The sequence below is a fragment of the Rhipicephalus microplus genome, chromosome 7 (genome assembly GCF_043290135.1).
Source record: "Rhipicephalus microplus isolate Deutch F79 chromosome 7, USDA_Rmic, whole genome shotgun sequence".
In the NCBI taxonomy this organism is placed as follows: Eukaryota; Metazoa; Arthropoda; class Arachnida; order Ixodida; family Ixodidae; genus Rhipicephalus; species Rhipicephalus microplus.
The window spans coordinates 154,553,459-154,572,212 of NC_134706.1; the positions used below are offsets into that span (position 1 = coordinate 154,553,459).

At 48.4% G+C, this 18,754-nt stretch overlaps 1 protein-coding gene across 2 annotated transcripts in view; it reads right to left on the reverse strand.

The window, feature by feature from the left end:
• The window catches only part of LOC119173760 (uncharacterized), a 42,025-nt gene that overhangs the window by 20,384 nt on the left and 2,887 nt on the right, over positions 1–18,754 (reverse strand). The gene's annotated exons all lie outside the window — the stretch shown is intronic.

Here is an 18,754-nt window from a genome sequence, read left to right on the forward strand (position 1 = left end):
ATTACAAAACAAAAGGGATCTCACAAAGGATGTGCATCTATTGCCGCCTTAAAACAAATAATTGTGGCAAACAATAATTTTCGCATTTGGATGACTTACGAACCAGATGGCGTGTTAACCCCTGCTTTGGCTATCTTCATTTTGTTGCTTTTTCGTGTTACCAATAATAAAAAAGAAAAAAAAAATTCTGATCACTAATTATTGGTTTCCAAACCAGTGTGAACACACTGGTAAATTTGTAGAGAGAAGTAATAGACTCATTACTAAGTATAGGGCAATTATTTGGTGCGTATTGAAGTTGCTCCTATTTTACCCCGAAGTAATAGGCTTTCCATTGCTGGACAAGTCAATTTGAATGCGTCATTTATTTTTCTGTCTGTTTCAACTTCCCCGAAATTCAACCTGTTCTTTAGCTTTTTTCTAATGTGGCAGGCCCGACAAACAATATATTAACGTTGGAGCAAAAAGTTTTCACAGTATACTTTTTTTTTAATTACGCATCCAATGCCACACCGTTTAAGCTACAGCGGAGGATACTCCCTCGACCAGTTTTATTCGGTCGGGTATCAATGTGCGCCTAATATCTGGGAGTGTTAGTCAGCGCCTTTCGCCACGCTGACGGCGACCGTGCAATATTTTTTGTGGTTGTTGTTGTTGTTGTTTTTGTTGTTGTTGTTGGTGGTGGTGGTGTTGTTTTCGCTGCATGGGAGAGTTTATTGGTCAGCCGCTACCCCGTGATGCCCTCAGCCAAAAAAAAAAATGGCAGCATATACGCAGAGTGAATGATGGAGAGAGGGGCGAAGCATTCGTCCATCCATTCGTTTTTGCTTCCGTCCATCCATGCGGCCGTCTGTGTGACCGTCCATGCGTCCATCCGCTTGTCCGTGCGTGCGTCTGTTCGTTCGTCCATCCCTGCGTTCATCCATGCATCCGCCCCTGCGTCCGTTCTTGCGTCCATTCATGCATCTGTCTGTGTGTCCGTTCGTCCATTTATTCAACACTTCAAGTACCACTATCTCGCATGTTTTCATTATATATTCCCCATACAAAAGCGCCGCCATCCAGTGGATATTCCAAGGACTAAACGAGAGGTGGCACACGCACACTTTCTTACGGCATGCGCTTCGGGTCTACTTCTCACCTTTAACCACCTCGAGTTCATGGTATATACTAGTACATTGTATTCATGGCACTGCGGCTCAACACTCGCTAAACCTTTCTAAAACCAACGAGGTTATGCCCAGCGAGTATAACGTAGCAACCTTTTCCTATCAGATAGTGCTCAATGTACATGCCAAAGGCTGCTAATGGGAAATGAGAGACACGAGAATTCCGCTATTGCTTTCTTACGGCTTACGCTTCAGATCTACTTCCCACCCTTAACCCCCATGAGTTCAGGGCATATACTACTTCACTGTATTCATGGCACTGCGGCTCAACGCTCGCTAAACCTTTCAAAACTAAGGAGGTTACACCGAGCGAGTATAACGTAGCAACCCTTTCTTGTCAGATAGTGCTCAATGTACATGCCAACGGCTGCTTATGGGGTATGAGAGACAGGAGCATTCGGCTTTTAGTGAAAGCGCACGCCGTGAACTTTCTATTGTTTAACAAAGCACAGAGGAAATCTCCCACCGGCACCACCTCGCAGGTCAATATGTAACACTTGTTACACACTGCGAACACGACTACGAGGGACGAACGGGCGCCACTTTAAGGATCTTCGCCCCTAAAAAAAATACGAGTACGACGCTTTTCAGTGCAATCGTGCACGCGTGTTGACAAATCACGGCCTCCTGCGGCGGCCCGAGCAACAGATAAGTGCACCATGCTTAATTCTTGAATAGATATAATTAAGTTGTCTTATATCCTATTAAGGAATGAGTGATACAGTGTGTGACGAGTGATTTTTGAGCTTGTATTGTTATATTGTCGAGAGAAGAGAAAGCAGCTTTTAGTGGACTTGTAGAATTGCAATTCGGATTTCAGGGCACATGCTGCGTTTTCTTATTAGAGACCATAGTCTTTCTTGTGGACCTTCAACGGAATAATTTTGGTCTGTCTGTCTGTCTGTCTGTCTGTCTGTCTGTCTGTCTGTCTGTCTGTCTGTCGGCACATTGCTCTGTTTGTTCGCGTTTAACGATACCTCAAACGGCCGACCCCAACCGCAGCGCCCACCAATATTGCTCAATGTGCAGCGTTCATACTTGTGCGATTGGGAATTAAAAAGTGACAGATCTAAAGAAGAGTGGGACTCCATGATATGCGAAGGACGAATGAGGAAGGTTGATATGTTGCTTTGAAATCAGCACAACGTTAGGAAGTGGAGGTAAATGGTGCCGTTCAGGACTTCCGCGTCATTATTATTCTCTTTGGATATGTATCTTCGTCATCTATTTACATCACGTGATACCAAAGTTAGTATATTTGAAGCTACTTCGTCATTCATTGACTTCACGTAACACCAAATTGTTATATGTGAAGCTAGCGAAATGGCCGCGAGTGCATTTAAAGGCCCAACATACTACAACGTAACGTTGACGTGCGCGAACTCTGGCCACAGCGAAGCTACGTTAGCAAAACGCGAGCACTCTATAGTCTGACGGTAGGTGCGACCGGCGCGACCAGCGTGCGCTGGCGCGGCCTGATGGCAACCAGTGTGAAATGTGACAGGCTGCATTTCACTCCGATGAGTTACTCAGACAGCACTACATCTGCCTGTTTTAGTAACGGAGGGACGCCGAACGCGCTGGAACGCGCGCATGCCTCAAAGCAACACAGCGCAGCGCGCCCCTGCGAGTTTATGACAGAACCGGCACCTGGCGTGGCAACGCCAGCGTGACGCGACGAAACGAACACCAAAATGTATTGGCGCCTTTACCGTGGCATGTAGTCAAGTTTTCACATGACACGCCCCTCGTGATTATCATGTTTGCACCAGTCACCTACCTTCGTCATCCATTGACGTCAGGTAATACAAAATTTGGCATATGTGAAGCCAGCGAAACAGCCGCGAGCGCATCAAAAGTGTGGCATGTAGCCATGTTGGTACATGACACTCATGTTGTGAATATCATGTTGAATGTGTCATTTACCTATGTTGTCCGTTCGCGTGCCGTGATACCCAATTTGGTACTTGTGAAGGTAGCGAAACAGACCCGAGCACATCATGAGCGTAGCATGTAGTCATGTCGTTACATGACACGCATCTCAGTAATATCATACTTTGACCAGTCGCATACCTTGGTCATCCATTCAGGTACTGTAATACCATATTTCGTATAAGTGACGCTAGCGAAACGGCCACCAGCGCCTCATGAGAGTGGCATGTAGTCATGTTGTTACATAATACGCATCTCATGATCATCTTGTTCGCACCAGTCGCGTACCTTCGCCATAGATTCACGTACCGTAATACCAAATGTGGTGTATGTGTCGCTAGCGAAACAGCCACATGCCCATCATGAGCGTAGCATGTAGTCATGTTGTCACATGGCACGCATGTCATGAGTTTCTTGATAGGTACGGTCACTTGTGTTCGCCAGTCAATCATGTCATCCCATATCAGTTTTGCAACATGTCATGTGAACGAAATCAGCGCAAGAACTGAAGGACCATCAAATGTAAGTCATGACATTCATGACATACAAGTTATGGTTTTCATGTTATAACTGGTCAAATATGTTCTTCATACAGCCATGTTATGTCATGCCAAGTTTGGTATCGATACCATTATTGAAAGGCCCAGGAGAACTAAAAATCATAGGCACCTAGATGGATGGATAGAGAGATAGATAGATAAATAGATAGATAGGTAGATAGATCGATAGATAGATAGATAGATAGATAGATAGATAGATAGATAGATAGATAGATAGATAGATAGATAGATAGATAGATGCACTCTAAGTCGCCGAAGTTTGCTAAAAAATGCTTCGCCTTTAAAAGCAATCATTGCCCATATCTGAGATACCGTAACAACACACCGATGTTTTGTATGTGTGTCTTTATACAAGAGAAGGCACACAAAATTAATTCTAAGGAATGCAGCGTTAAACACGCTGCGCTGACAGTGCAACGCACTGCTCAAAAAGGCAAGTGTTACCAACGCTTTCCTAAAATGACACGGTGGTGGCACCTGCCCGTCGCTTTGCGTTCTACACCTTATCGCCTCCAAGTATGGCAAGCAGCTTTAACCCGAGTCGCTCACGCCTTCCTTCGTTTCCGAAGATAAGTGCCAGATGGCGCTCGTGTCTAACGTGCCTCAATGCGCTCGTTTGCCTCCGCTCCACGCTCAAGGCATTCTAACGCAGCGCCTCGAGAATACCATTCATTGAATTTCTTGCGAAAAGCATCAAATAAATGTTTTGTTTACTCTCTCCAGACGCAAGACCACCGTCTTTCGATGGCATTTGCAATGTAACACGCAGATACGGGGCACTTTTTGTCTTCCGAGTTTTTGGTAGCCTCCACTGCCGATCGGCATCGTTTTTTGACCTTGCTCATAAAGTGTTGCAGGGTCCCTGTTTGCTGTATGCATGTTAGCTTCATTTTGAGAGTCGTGGCAGGCGCAACTCCGAAGCCCACACAGTGACCTATAAATGGGAGTTAACGAGTCTCTTCGAAGAGTTTGTGTGGTATGTGTACGAAGAGTGCCAGAAGCTCTTATGTTCACTAGATTAGCTGTAGCGTGAACAAAAAGCATCCTGATGTGTTTGTAAGTTGCTATACGCATTAAAGAATAGCAGCATATTCACGGGGTGAATGATGGAGAGTTGGGCGAAGCATCCGTCCGTCCAATCATTCTTGCTTCCGTCCATCCATGCGTCCGTCTATGTTACCGTCCATGCGTGCGTCTGTTCGTGCATTCATCCATGCATTCGCCCCTTCGTCCGTTATTGCCTTCATCCGTCCATGCAGCCATCCGTGCGTCCGTCCATGCATCTGTCTATGTGTCTCTTCGTACATCAAGTCAACACTCCAAGTACCGCCATCTCGCATCTTTTCATCATATATTCCGCATATAGAAGCACCGCCATCCAGCAGACATTCCAAGAACTAAACGAAACGTTGCACACGCAGACTTACTTATGGCTTGCGCTTCGTGTCCACTTCCTTCCTTTAACCACTTCGAGTTCTTGGTATACACTAGTTCACTGTATTCATGGCACTGCGGCTCAACGCGCGCTAAACCTTTCTAAATCCAAGGAGGTAACGCCCAGCGAGTATAACGTAGCAACCCTTTATTGTGAGATAGTGCTCAATGTACATGCCAATGGCTGCAAGTGGGAAATGTGAGACAGGAAAATTCGGGTTTTAGTTAACGCGCACGCTGCGAATGTTTCATTGTTCAACAACGCACTGGAGAAATCTCCCACCGGCACCAGCTTGCAGGTCAAAACGTAAGACTGGTTACGCACTACGACGAGGGATGAACGGGTGCCGCTTTAAGGAGGTTAGCCCCTAAATATTCGTGATAAAAACTTGACATCTTAATAGAGAATGTCTAAAAGCTGTACAATGTGCTTAAAACTTACAATGGTTATATGTAAGTAAAACGTTTCATGACGAGAACATTAGAGCTTAATCGTGAACGTGGGATAGGTCTTTGTGTGTTTGGAAAGTATACAATGGTACTTCTGAGCAAAAAGACGCAAAACCCTGCTTACCAGCAACGATTAGAGAACAGGGTTTGGGCGGTGGCCACGAGGCGTGGCTACCTGTGCTGAGGAAGCCACCCTTCTTAGGGCTGAGGCACTAAGAGCCTGGTTCAAATAAAGTTAATTTCTCTCTTTCTTATGGATAGGGAATCCCAGCTAAATAGTGAACTCTGCTAGACATTGAACATTGCTAGATGATTTGTTGGATTTCTGAAATTTCTTTCAAAGTAAGCTTTTTTGATTATAGCCATATTTGTGGTGTGTTTTGCATATAACCCCTTTTCACGTCATTCGAGATTGAGTGATTATTTTCGAGGGCGAAGCACTCAAGCTGTGGATCGTGAGTCCTTGATGTATGTAGATTTCGGGGTGAGCACTAGGTGCCGGCACTTGTGTATGATGAACATATTGTTACGCACAATCCAAATGGTGTAAAAATACCTGTTTATTTGGGCTAAATTGTGCCCGAAAACTAAAGAAAATGTAGCAGCGCTTCTAACAGGTGATCAGTAAAAGGAATCAATCTGCGAGAAGCCCTCGAGCGGTGCACCACTTCCTTTTCGCCAAAATCCCGTGCGGAGGAGGTGTGCGCCGTCACGGCCTTTTCTTGTCTCATTATCGCGCCCCTGGTCTCTTGGTGGGCGCACGAATGAGCGCGCGTAGTTTAAATACTTCGTTTTTCTTGCGTCATTATCCGTCCTCCAAGAACGCATCGTCCCGATGCGTAAAAGCAGCGTTGCTGCGATGGTCTGAATGCGTGTTTTCCGTTGGAGAAATAGGTATTCCTTATGATCGGGTGTGTATAGTTCGATGTTCATTGCCTGTCATAGTATGGCTTCATTCTGACTACATGCACAATTTCTGTGCTCCATCGGCATCTTGATGAGCTCACTTGTCCTTCCATTGACACCTCGTAGTTCAAGAAGCTGACGCGACGAAGGACTCGGTAAGGGCCGAAATAGCGGTGCAGAAGCTTTTCAGAGAGGCCAGGCGTCTGCACGGGAGTCCAAATCCAAACTCGGTGGCCTGGTACCTGGTCGACTTCTCTCCGCCGAAGCTTGTAACGGTTTGCATCCACGCCTTGTTGTTTTATGTGATGTCGCGCCAACTGCCGTGCTTCTTCGGCTCGCTGAATGAACTCGCTGATGTCAGGCTTGTGCTCTGTATTGTCGCTTACAGGCAGCATTGCATCTAGTGGTGTGGTAACTATTCGACCGTAGACTAGCTAGAATGGCCTCACTTTAGTAGTCTCCTGCACAGCAGTATTATAAGTGAAAGTGACATACGGCAGTATCTTGTCCCACGTATGGCGCTCCAAGTCAACATAAATGGACAGCATATTGGTTAGAGTTCTGATGTCTCTCGGTTAGCCCATTCGTTTGGGAGTGGTAAGCAGTTGTTTTCCTATGTCATGTGTGGATAAGTTTCATAATGGACTAGCTCATCTCAGCTGTGAATGCAGTTTCTCGATCCGTGATAACCACCTTTGGGGCACCATGCTGTAGTAGAATGTTAGCGACGAAAAATTCAGCGACTTCTATAGCCGTGCCCTTGGTGAGAGAGGCTGTCTCGGCATACCAGGTTAAGTAGTCTGTCGCCACTACTATCCATCGGTTGCTCATTGATGACATAGCGAATGGACCAAGTAGATCCATTCCTACTTGTTCAAACGTTGATTTATGGGGTTCTATTGAATGAAGAAATCTTGCAGGTTTAAATGGAGGCATTTTGCGTCTCTGCCAATCTGTACATGTCCTCACATAATGCTGTACAGCATCCAGTAACTTTGGCCAGTAGTGCTTGGTGCGGATGCAAGCCAATGTTCTACTCACTCCGAGGTGTCCTGCTTCTGGGTCATCATGGCAGGCTTCCGGGATTTCGGGTCGCAGGGCCGAAGGGACGACGAGTAGGAATTTTTCCCTGCTGTGCTCGAAGTTTCTCTTGTATAAAACGTTGTTTCTCATCAGGTACGAGGACAATCCCCGGACGATAACTTGAGGAACACGCACAGGTTGCCCTTACACATGCTTCATCAGTTGAAGCAACTCCGCGTCAGATCGTTGATATTCAGTCATGTCTGCGGTGCTGACGGCTCCACGAAACGGAAATTCGTCTCCATCTTCCACAGGTGCAGATTCAACTGGTGCCCGTGACAGGCAATCAGCATCGCTGTGCTTGCGACACGACTTGTATACGACTGTTATGTCGTATTCTTGCAACCTGAGGCTCCATTTAGCAAGTCGCCCAGAAGGATCCTTCAGGCCTGTGAGCCAGCACAGCGAGTGATGGTTGCTCACTGCTTGAAATGGTCTACCATATAAGTACGGTCGGAAGTTCTGTATGGCCCATAGTACCACCAGACATTCTTTTTCTGTCACTGAATAATTTATTTCCGCTTTCGAAATAGTGCGACTAGCATATGTGACCACTCGTTATTCTCCGTTTTGTAGCTGCACGAAGATGGCGCCTAGTCGCCTATTGCTTGTGTCGGTGTGAATCATTGTTTCGGCTTCTTCGTTGAAAATGTGCAAAAATGGGGTGGTTTAGGAGTCGCTGTTGTAGCTCATAAAACGCGTCTTAGTGCTCGCTTGTCCATGTGAAAGGCGTGTCTTTTTTGGTCAGTTGGGTTAGTGGTTCCGCAATCTTTAAAAAATCTTCGATGAATCTTCTGTAAGAGGCACAAAGTCTCAAGAATCGTCTCACAGCCCTTTCATTCGTCGGTCTAGGAAACTTTTCTGCAGCTGCTGTCTTTTCGAGGTCAGGTCGAATGCCTTCAGAGCTAACCACATAACCGATGAAAAGCAGTTCATGAAAACCAAAATGGCACTTTTCGGGTTTTATCGTCAGCCCTGCTGAACTAATCGCTTCGAGCACAGTCTGTAGTCGTTTCACAAGCTGATCAAAGGTGGCCGAAAAGATCATGACGCCATGGAGATAAACAAGGCAGGACTGCCATTTTAACCCGGACAGCACAGTGTCCATCATCCGCTGAAATGTGGCGGGTGCGGACCACAGGCGAAATGGGAGTACCTTGAACTCGTATAACCCATCTCGGGTGACGAAAGCAGTTTTCTCGCGATTTAGTTCGTCCACCTCTATCTTCCAGTATCCGCTCTTGATGTCTAGAGAGGAAAAGAATTTCGCGTCTCGTAGTCTGTCAAGGGTGTCATCGACCCTTGGAAGGGGATAGACATTCCGCGTTGTGACAGCGTTCAATTTGCGGTAGTCAACGCAGAAGCGCATGGTCTGGTCCTTTTTCTTTAGCAGCACAAGAGGTGAGGCCCATGGGCTGGCGTATGGTTGAATTACGTCTTCACTAAGCAGTTCTTCAACTTTGCCTCTGATGACTTCTCTCTCTTTTGGTGACACTCGGTACGGGTGCTGGCAAATAGGTCAAACAGATTGATCGATTATGATGCGGTTTTTGGTGATGGATGTTCTTTGCACTTTCGATGACGTGGTAAAACACGTCATCGAAGGGCTGTTTCGATGTCGATAGATTCGAGTATGGAATCCATACCGTCAGGTTGTAGTGGTGCAGTCTCGGAAAAATTTAAATCCATAATCAGAACGTCATCGTACACGTGACCAACACCAGTTCCCTTCGCAAGATGTTGCACCTCGTTTCGGCGATTGGTCAGGAAAACACTCCTACACCCACCACGCAGTTGTACAATACCTCTAGCTGCACAGATACCTTTCTCGAGTGATAGCCCAATATTGCCTTCTGCCATTCCTTCATAGTCGTTGTACACACTGAATTTTTACGATGACAACAATGATGGATCTTAAAGGTACTGTTACATAATCACCTGCAATCTGGAGAGCATCGAATTGTTTTTCACTCTCGAAAGTCGCGATGGCGTGTTTCGCCGAGAACGAGACGCAAGTTTTCTGCAAGTTTATCCCTGTACCACTCGCCTGCAAAAAGTCCATTCCGACTATTGCATCTCTTGAACACTCCGACAGGCCAATGAAGCTGGCGACGTAGGCGAAGCCGCGTATTCCGACTCTAGAGGTTGTCACACCTGTCCCGTTTATTAGGGAGGCGATCGCCGGGCTAATTCCAAGAGCCGAAGTATCGACCCCCCGAACCGCACCACGAAAGCGTGGACAATTTAGAAGTGGTCCTTAGTGGTGCGCCAGCGGACGCCGGCGGTGGTCCAAAGAACAAGACAGAGCCGAGAGTTGATAAACAAACAAAATTATATTCTCATTAACGGCAGATCAAAAACAATACACACGTATGCACACTCCACAATAGTTACATACAATACGTCACCAAACAGACAATGTACTACACAGTACAATCAACCACACTTGAAACAACGGACACAGACAACAATACGCGCTACAATGCAGTCGCATGCACTGAACAACCAAGACACTTAAAGACTAAAGAGATATAAAACCTATTCAGTCCAAAGTCCTTGGAACAAAAGTCTGAATGATACTCTTCCGAGAATCACTCACTCAAAGTCCAGCGTTGTTGTCGTTCCGCAGCTCTCGAAGTTCTCTTCCAGGAAACCTCCCGTCTTCAATTGGCCACTCTTCAAACTTCAACTTCTTCGCCGGAAATCCGTCGGCTTCACACACGCAGCTGTTGCCCGCGTCTTCGCTCGATAGCGGTAAACCCACGCTCTTGCCTGTAGCTCGAGCCGTCCCTACGGACCAAAACTTCGCCGACTACACGGCGGAATCTCTACGCACTCTGGCGCTCACTTCCGTCTCCTCCTGTTCTGTCACTACGGGCAGAACCTTCGCCGACTCCACGGCGGAATTCCTACGCGCTCTGGCGTTAACTTCCGTCACCTCCTGATTTCTCGTCCCGGCTGCTCGGTTAAATACCTTGCGCGCGATTTTCCAGATGTTTCTCGTCATTTCGTCGGCGCGATACGCAGCGAAGGCTGGGGAGAGGCACGAGACGGTTCGACTGCCCTCTCCCGAGGATGATTCACTCGGTCTGACCCCGCCTCCTTCGTTCGAGAAAAATCGCGGTCTTGCTGGGCCGCCGATGTGGGGTGAGGAGGATCGTCTGCGAAGCCGTGCTTCTGCGGGGAGAGCGCGCGCCCGGGAGCCCTGGATGTTTGCTTTCTTTTTTTTTCTTTTTTACCTCGCGGCGTTTCTGCCGCCCGTTGTCGCAAGTATTTGGCGGCGCGCTCTTGTTTAGCGCTCGTTCTGTGACACTGCCCCCCACTTTAAGAATATTATCTCATAATATTCAAAAACCACACAGACGAGCGCGAACAGTCACCACACATTCTCACAGACTGTAACACCATCAGTCGCTCATGACACTTCACATTCACAATAGATCACTTAATACAATTGTACATTGTAATTCAATTACACGACACGTGAAAACACAACCACAAGCACATGAGTACAACACTCCACCACACATTCCCAATAATACAAACGTACAAAGTTCTGTCTATACAACAATTATACAACACTATACATCACACCATCGCACAGAACACTGACTCGCTCGACATACACTTGAGACACAGGATAACAAGAACATTAACACGACATATGTCACTCAGCCCTGCCAGACACATTCTGATTCCACCTCAGCACCTATCCTCTGTACTTTGAGTGGCGCTTGCGCCCTTTCTTGCGGTGCTCGCTCGACTTCTTCTTGTTTTTCCACGTTCCCTTTCGGCGAGCCCTTTCCAACGACGATATCTGAGGCGGCGTCTCAGCCATCGTTGTCACTTCCGACACCGTTAACGGGTCATTACATTCGACGGGTCCTGTCTGTTCATTTACCCGCTTGATCATGCCTCTACATTTTGCCCGGCTGGCCAACTGCGTCTCCTTTACGCTGTCGGTCGGTTGAGGTCGTGTCGACGTAAGTCCGGTTGCTCGGCCCGTGAACTTGTTCGACATGATCGTCTTCTCCTTCGCTGTCTCTTGCGCCGCAGCTTCACCTTGGGCTCTAATGAGATCCGTCACGGGATGCTCCTCCACTGTATCTCGCGGCCGCTGTGTTGGCGAGGGCTCTATCTTCGGGTCTTCTCCCAAACATTCGGGATCACTTGGCCCTCGCGCCCCGTCGATGTTTCCGATGACAAGGTCATACAGGGGGGTCGTCATGCATAAAGCAGTAACCTTCCCGCTGAAGTACGGGGTTTCAACCTCAATTTCTGCTTCGGGAAGCATCCGAACTGTACGGTCAATTAGGCAAACCGGTTTCGTTCTGCCTGTCAGCTCACTTTCCCGTACCAAATTTCTTCGCACGATAACAGTGGAGCTGCCGGTATCTCTTAACACCGTAACTTTTTTGCCCGCAACTTTTCCAGGCAGCGTTGGCATTCCTTTCGTAACACCGGTTGGCTGTTTTGACATTACAGCACCCACAATAGGAATTTTTTCCCCATTCTTCAACTCTACGAATCCATCAGTGACGGCATTATTATCAGATTTCGGTGCTGCTTGCACACAGAATACCTGGTGAGTTTGACTCACTCCGTTCCGACATGCATCTGCTTTGTGCCCAGTCTGACCACACTTGAAACATTTTACAACCGTAGGGCTCGTAAGGATCGTTCGACAGTTTTTCGCGCGATGAGCCACTCGGTTGCACAGAAAACATCGCGGAATGCTCTCTGGTGCACGCTTCTTTTCTTCGGGAGCCAATTTCTTCGAATCATCGGGACAATCCTTCTTGACCTTGGCCAAATTAGTTCCTCGTTGCGCTTCTAAGAATTGATCAGCCAATTCAAGCATTCCTTCAAATGACTCCGCCTTCCTCTCTTTCAAATACAGCGACAGGCTTGGGTGGCAACTAATCAGAAATTGTTCTTTAATTAGCAGCTCTCTAAGTTCATCGTACTCCTGTGCTGTCCCTGAAAGTTCAATCCATCTGTCGAAATAATGGCAAAGTCGGGCGGCATACTGCGTAGCTGTCTCACCATCAGCTGGCTTTCCTGTCCGAAATCTGTCCCGGAATCCTTCCACGGTAAATCTAAATCGCTTCAACAAAGCCGCTTTCACCTTTGCGTAGTTGGCTGCATCGGTCGGCGTCAGCCTACCGTACACACTGAGCGCTTCACCACTCAAGCAAGTACTCAAAGCAGTTGCCCATTGCTGTTCCGGCCAATTCTGGCTCCTCGCAATCGTCTCAAATCTGTGGAGGTACGCGTCTAGGTCGTCCTTCCTTTCATCAAACGCTACGAGCAGCTTGCTTGGGTTCAAGCGGAAGCCGTGATCTTCCCGTTCGCTGCTTTCAACTCTAGCTTGGACGGGAGCTTCGCTTCGCTGTTGCAAACGGAGCCGCTCGAGTTCCATCTCGTGCTGCCGCTGCCGCTCCCTTTCCTCTCTTTCTTCTTTCAGCTGGCGCTCTTTTGCTTCTCTTTCTTCTCTCGCCCTTTCAGCGGCCAACCTTTCTCTCTCCAACTCAGCTGCCTTTTCTTCCTTGGCCCTCTCTGCCGCCAACCTCTCTCTCTCCACCTCAGCTTCTTTTTCCGCTTTGGCTCTTTCGACCGCCAACCTCTCTTTTTCCAGCTCGGCTGCTTTTTCTTCTTTTTCCCTCTGGGTGACCCACTTCCGTAGTTCGGCGCCAGAAAGACCCATCTTTTCACCAAGAGCAACTAACTTTTCGAGATCCATGGTGTCTCGCAAATAAAACCTTGCCGCGTGCAAAAAGAAAAAGTATCTGCCTAGATCAGTCTATCGGAGCACTCCCCTGCAATCGTTAACGAGAACGCTGAACAACCCACAAAATCGTTCCGATAGCACTATCAACAACTCAAGGCTCTTTCTCACTACTTTGGACACACTGTGCACCAAAAGGTCCTGTTTCGCGGACGCCAGATTAATTGTCACACCTGTCCCGTTTATTAGGGAGGCGATCGCCGGGCTAATTCCAAGAGCCGAAGTATCGACCCCCCGAACCGCACCACGAAAGCGTGGACAATTTAGAAGTGGTCCTTAGTGGTGCGCCAGCGGACGCCGGCGGTGGTCCAAAGAACAAGACAGAGCCGAGAGTTGATAAACAAACAAAATTATATTCTCATTAACGGCAGATCAAAAACAATACACACGTATGCACACTCCACAATAGTTACATACAATACGTCACCAAACAGACAATGTACTACACAGTACAATCAACCACACTTGAAACAACGGACACAGACAACAATACGCGCTACAATGCAGTCGCATGCACTGAACAACCAAGACACTTAAAGACTAAAGAGATATAAAACCTATTCAGTCCAAAGTCCTTGGAACAAAAGTCTGAATGATACTCTTCCGAGAATCACTCACTCAAAGTCCAGCGTTGTTGTCGTTCCGCAGCTCTCGAAGTTCTCTTCCAGGAAACCTCCCGTCTTCAATTGGCCACTCTTCAAACTTCAACTTCTTCGCCGGAAATCCGTCGGCTTCACACACGCAGCTGTTGCCCGCGTCTTCGCTCGATAGCGGTAAACCCACGCTCTTGCCTGTAGCTCGAGCCGTCCCTACGGACCAAAACTTCGCCGACTACACGGCGGAATCTCTACGCACTCTGGCGCTCACTTCCGTCTCCTCCTGTTCTGTCACTACGGGCAGAACCTTCGCCGACTCCACGGCGGAATTCCTACGCGCTCTGGCGTTAACTTCCGTCACCTCCTGATTTCTCGTCCCGGCTGCTCGGTTAAATACCTTGCGCGCGATTTTCCAGATGTTTCTCGTCATTTCGTCGGCGCGATACGCAGCGAAGGCTGGGGAGAGGCACGAGACGGTTCGACTGCCCTCTCCCGAGGATGATTCACTCGGTCTGACCCCGCCTCCTTCGTTCGAGAAAAATCGCGGTCTTGCTGGGCCGCCGATGTGGGGTGAGGAGGATCGTCTGCGAAGCCGTGCTTCTGCGGGGAGAGCGCGCGCCCGGGAGCCCTGGATGTTTGCTTTCTTTTTTTTTCTTTTTTACCTCGCGGCGTTTCTGCCGCCCGTTGTCGCAAGTATTTGGCGGCGCGCTCTTGTTTAGCGCTCGTTCTGTGACAGAGGTACACATGCCTGTCGGATAGATAAGGTGACCTCCGGCGGTTCGTACTTGCGCTCCTATTCAAGGGGTCAGCACTTTTTCCAGTGTTCTGGCAAGTCGCGTGCTCATGATGTATTAGTCTGCGAATGTGTCTACCAAAGCATTCGCTTCGTAGCCGTCTATCAGTACCGACAAATGAGAAGTCACGTTACCGTTTCCGCACGTAGTCTGGTGTCAATCATCACATCTTGAAATCGGCATGGAGGTTGTTTTCTTGCGTTGGCAGCGGCCTTTCCTCCCCGGGTCACCGATTCTAGTTTTCCCGAAGCGGGCTTTGAGGAAGTCGCTTCGGAGAGTTCAAAGATGGGCGCGGACTTGGTGACTGATACCTGAGTGGCGCTGTCGACCGAGACTGATGCAGCTGCAAGGAGTGAGCACCTTGATGCGTTGACAGGTACTCCTCGATTTCAAAAGGTCGTTCCCCATTCCTTGGACAAGCAGTCTTTACGGGAATACCCCGAAGTCCAGCTCGGTTATATTCACACATGGGGTAAAGATGGCCAGCTTCGCCGCAGTAATAACAAAGCGAAATTCGATCAGGAGTGCGCCATATATCAGTTTTTCGGATCCTCGTCTCGGCTGGGGACGGCGTGAATCGAGGTTTCGGCAGATGCGGGTTTGCAGCGGTGATATAAGGTCCAGGGGCGACGAAAGGAGGTACAGGGGCGCCTCTCAGCACCTCGGCGTACGAGACTGCGGGATGCGTCGGAACGGATGCTTGAACCGGCTGTGCTTGTGGCTGCTGCTCAGGGACTGCCTGTCTCAATTACTCCCGAATAACTTTCGCTAATGACGAGACCGTTGACGGGTTGCCGTTTAGCTTCTGGAGCTCTTCTCGAACCACCAATAGAATGAGCTCTCGTAATACGTCCATGCCATTTCCGAAGACTGCTGACACCGCGTCTACAGCTGCGACGTTAACATTTCGATTGTAGTACCTCGCTCGCTGTTGCAGAGTCCTTTCAACCGCTGTCCACTCGGTGTGAAATTCGGCGAAATTCCGCAGGTGGCATCGGAGCAAACCAGCAAAAATCTCCTGTTTCACCCCACGCATGAGGTGCCGCAGTTTCTTGTCCTCGCTCATATTTTGATCAGACCGGTGAATTAACCGGCACATGTCTTCCACATACATTGCGACGCTTTCATTGTTGTGCTGGTTTCTTGCTTGCATGGCAGCTTCAGCTCTTTACTTGCGGTTTGTGCTCGGGTATGTGGCCAGTAACTCCCGTCAGAAGTCATCCCATGACCGACTGGCACCTTCATGATTTTCGAACCACGTTCGTGCGCTTGCAACGCGAAATAAACGCGGTGGAGCTTTTGTTCTTCGGTCCATTCGTTGCAGTTGGCGACGCGCTCAAAGCCCTCCAGCCAATCCTCGGCGTCTTCATGAGAATCACCATGAAAAGGGTCGGGCGTCCGTGGCTCATCAACAACGACGTGCGTGGCAGCGACTGGAGACGAAACGACGTGTGCGGTGATGGTTGAAGACATTTAGGTACTCTCACCAGAGACAGCTGGAGACACTCTAGGCTCTGGTGGCAGGCGAAATTCTAGCGGCTCACACCGTAGACGATGGCTCGAGAGCTGATGAACTGGCGTGAGCTCAGTTGGTTTGATTGGTCGTGGTTCCGGGCTGCTTCCTCGAAGTCCAACTGGGTTTGGGATTATTACCCAGCACCTCCACCAGAATTGTTACGCGCAATTCAAATGGTGTAAGAACAACTGTTTATTGGGGCTAATTTGTGCCCTCAAAGTAAAGAAAAATGTAGCAGCCTTTCTAACAGGCGATCAGCAAAAGGAATCAATCTGCGAGATGCCCCCGAGCGGTGCACCACTTCTTTTTCGTCAAAATCCCGTGCCGAGGAGGCGTGCTCCGTCACGGCCTTTTCTTGTCTTATCATCGGGCCGCTGCTCTCTTGGGGGGCGCACGAACTAGCGCGCGTAGTTTGAATACTGCGTTTATCTTGCGTCAAAATGACGAAAAGACGCGAGATGACGTTGCTTAGAGTGTTGACTAGATGAACACACGGACGGATGGATGGACAGACCGACAGACAGACATACAGACAGACAGCCAGACAGACATCCAGACAGACAGACAGACAGACATACAGACAGACAGACAGACAGACAGACAGACAGACAGACAGACAGACAGACAGACAGACAGACAGACAGACAGATGGACGGATGGATGGGCATACGGACGGACAGTTGGATGGACTGAAAGATGGACAGACAGACAGACTCACACACAGGCGGACGGATGGACAGACAGACAGACAGACAAACAAACAGACAGACAGCGGACGGACGATTAACAGTGTGCCGATAAGATTCTCCGAAGCTTCACCTCACTCATCATCATTCACTCGGTGGATGCGCGTGACCTTCATAAATATTTTGTAAAGATAAAAAAAACTAAGACCACAAACATAAAAGCAACAACAACAAAAAAAGCCAGGCCTGCGCGGAAGGCGCAGCGCAGTCACAGCGAAAGCTTCAAAAGTGGCCTTTCAGAGCCTTTTCAAAACAATCATTGGGTAACTACTACAAGCACCCTGTCTTGATACCCACTACATCATTAGTTATAAATTTTTCGAGGTAGTAGGCTGGCATTCGCTCTGCTATTTTTCGTCATTCTTCTGAGAAGCGTGCTTTTCGCTAAACACTTGCGAGAAACTCCGTGCCAATAGTCCTGGCAGTGGCTGACGACGACGAGGAATTGTGGCAGAAGTGGCTTTGCGCCATAGTTATTTAGTTATTAGGAGAACCAGAACAAGCTATTGTGATGGTTTGGAGCAGTGGACGGCCCACTTGTTACACTATTCGCATTGTGCGACAACTGGCTGTTCTTTCGCTGTTTTAAAATGCTTTATATGCCGTAATAACGCGATTGCTTTCTCGACATCAAGCCTGCCTCAGGCAACTTTGCCAACACGTCACATGCACCAGTGTAGCTCTGTGGTAGAATACTGGGCTGGCACCCGGCAGACCCAGGTTTCGAGCCCCACTTCGGCTTTGGTGCTAGGTTTTTTTACAGCAAAAGCTGTTACGAGATCACTTTTCGGGTCACGCGCGGTTGCATGTTATCCGCCGCCGCCGTCGCTGGTGTTCATAACCACATCGCGCGAAATTAGAAAAAAAAAACCTTGCATCAATGACACAGTGGAGCTTGAACCCGGGCCCACTGGGTGCCAGCCCAATATTCTACCACTGAGTTACGCCGGTGCTTGTAACATCTTGCCAAACTTGCCTTAGGCAGGCATCACCTAGCACCAATGGCACAGTGGAGCTCGAACCCACTGGGTGCCAGCCAGTATTCTACCACTGAGCTACACCGGTGCTTGTGACTTGTTGTCAAACTTGCCTTAGGCAGGCTTGATGTCGGAAAAGCAATCACGTTAATACGACTCATAAAGCGTTTTACAACAGCGAAGAACAACCTGTCGTCGCACAATGCGAATAGCGGAACAAGTGGCCCATCCAATGCTCGAACCCATTACAGAAGCTTGTTCTTGTTTCCCCATTAACACTGGCGCCTACTCATTTCAGCCGTAATTCCTCATTGTCGTCAGCCACTGCATGGACAGTTGGCACGAAATTACTTGCGAGTGTTTAGTGGGTACTACGCTTCTCAGAAAAATGACAAAAAATAGCTTAGCAAATGCCGGCCTACCTTTCAAAAGTTTATTATTAATGCCCTAGTGGGTACCAAGCAAGTCTGCTGGCAGTAGTTACCTAATGCCTGTTTAGAAAAGGCTCTGAAAGGCCGCTTTTCTAGCTTTCGCTGTGACTGTGCGGTGCCTACCGCGCAGGCCTGGCGTTTCTAATTTCAGGCGAGGTGGTTACGGACACGAGCGGCGGTGGCGGACAACTGTGCGTGATTTGACTTGTGATCTCATAACAGCTTTCGCTCTAAAATTTCGACAAAACTTACGCTACTATTTCAAGGAAATGCTTCATGACACAATATTGCAGCTGACAAGCCAACGTCTGAAAGAATCATTGTTTCTGGGCCTTGTTTAATGTGCGGGTTCAAATGGCTTTGAAAAGTGCA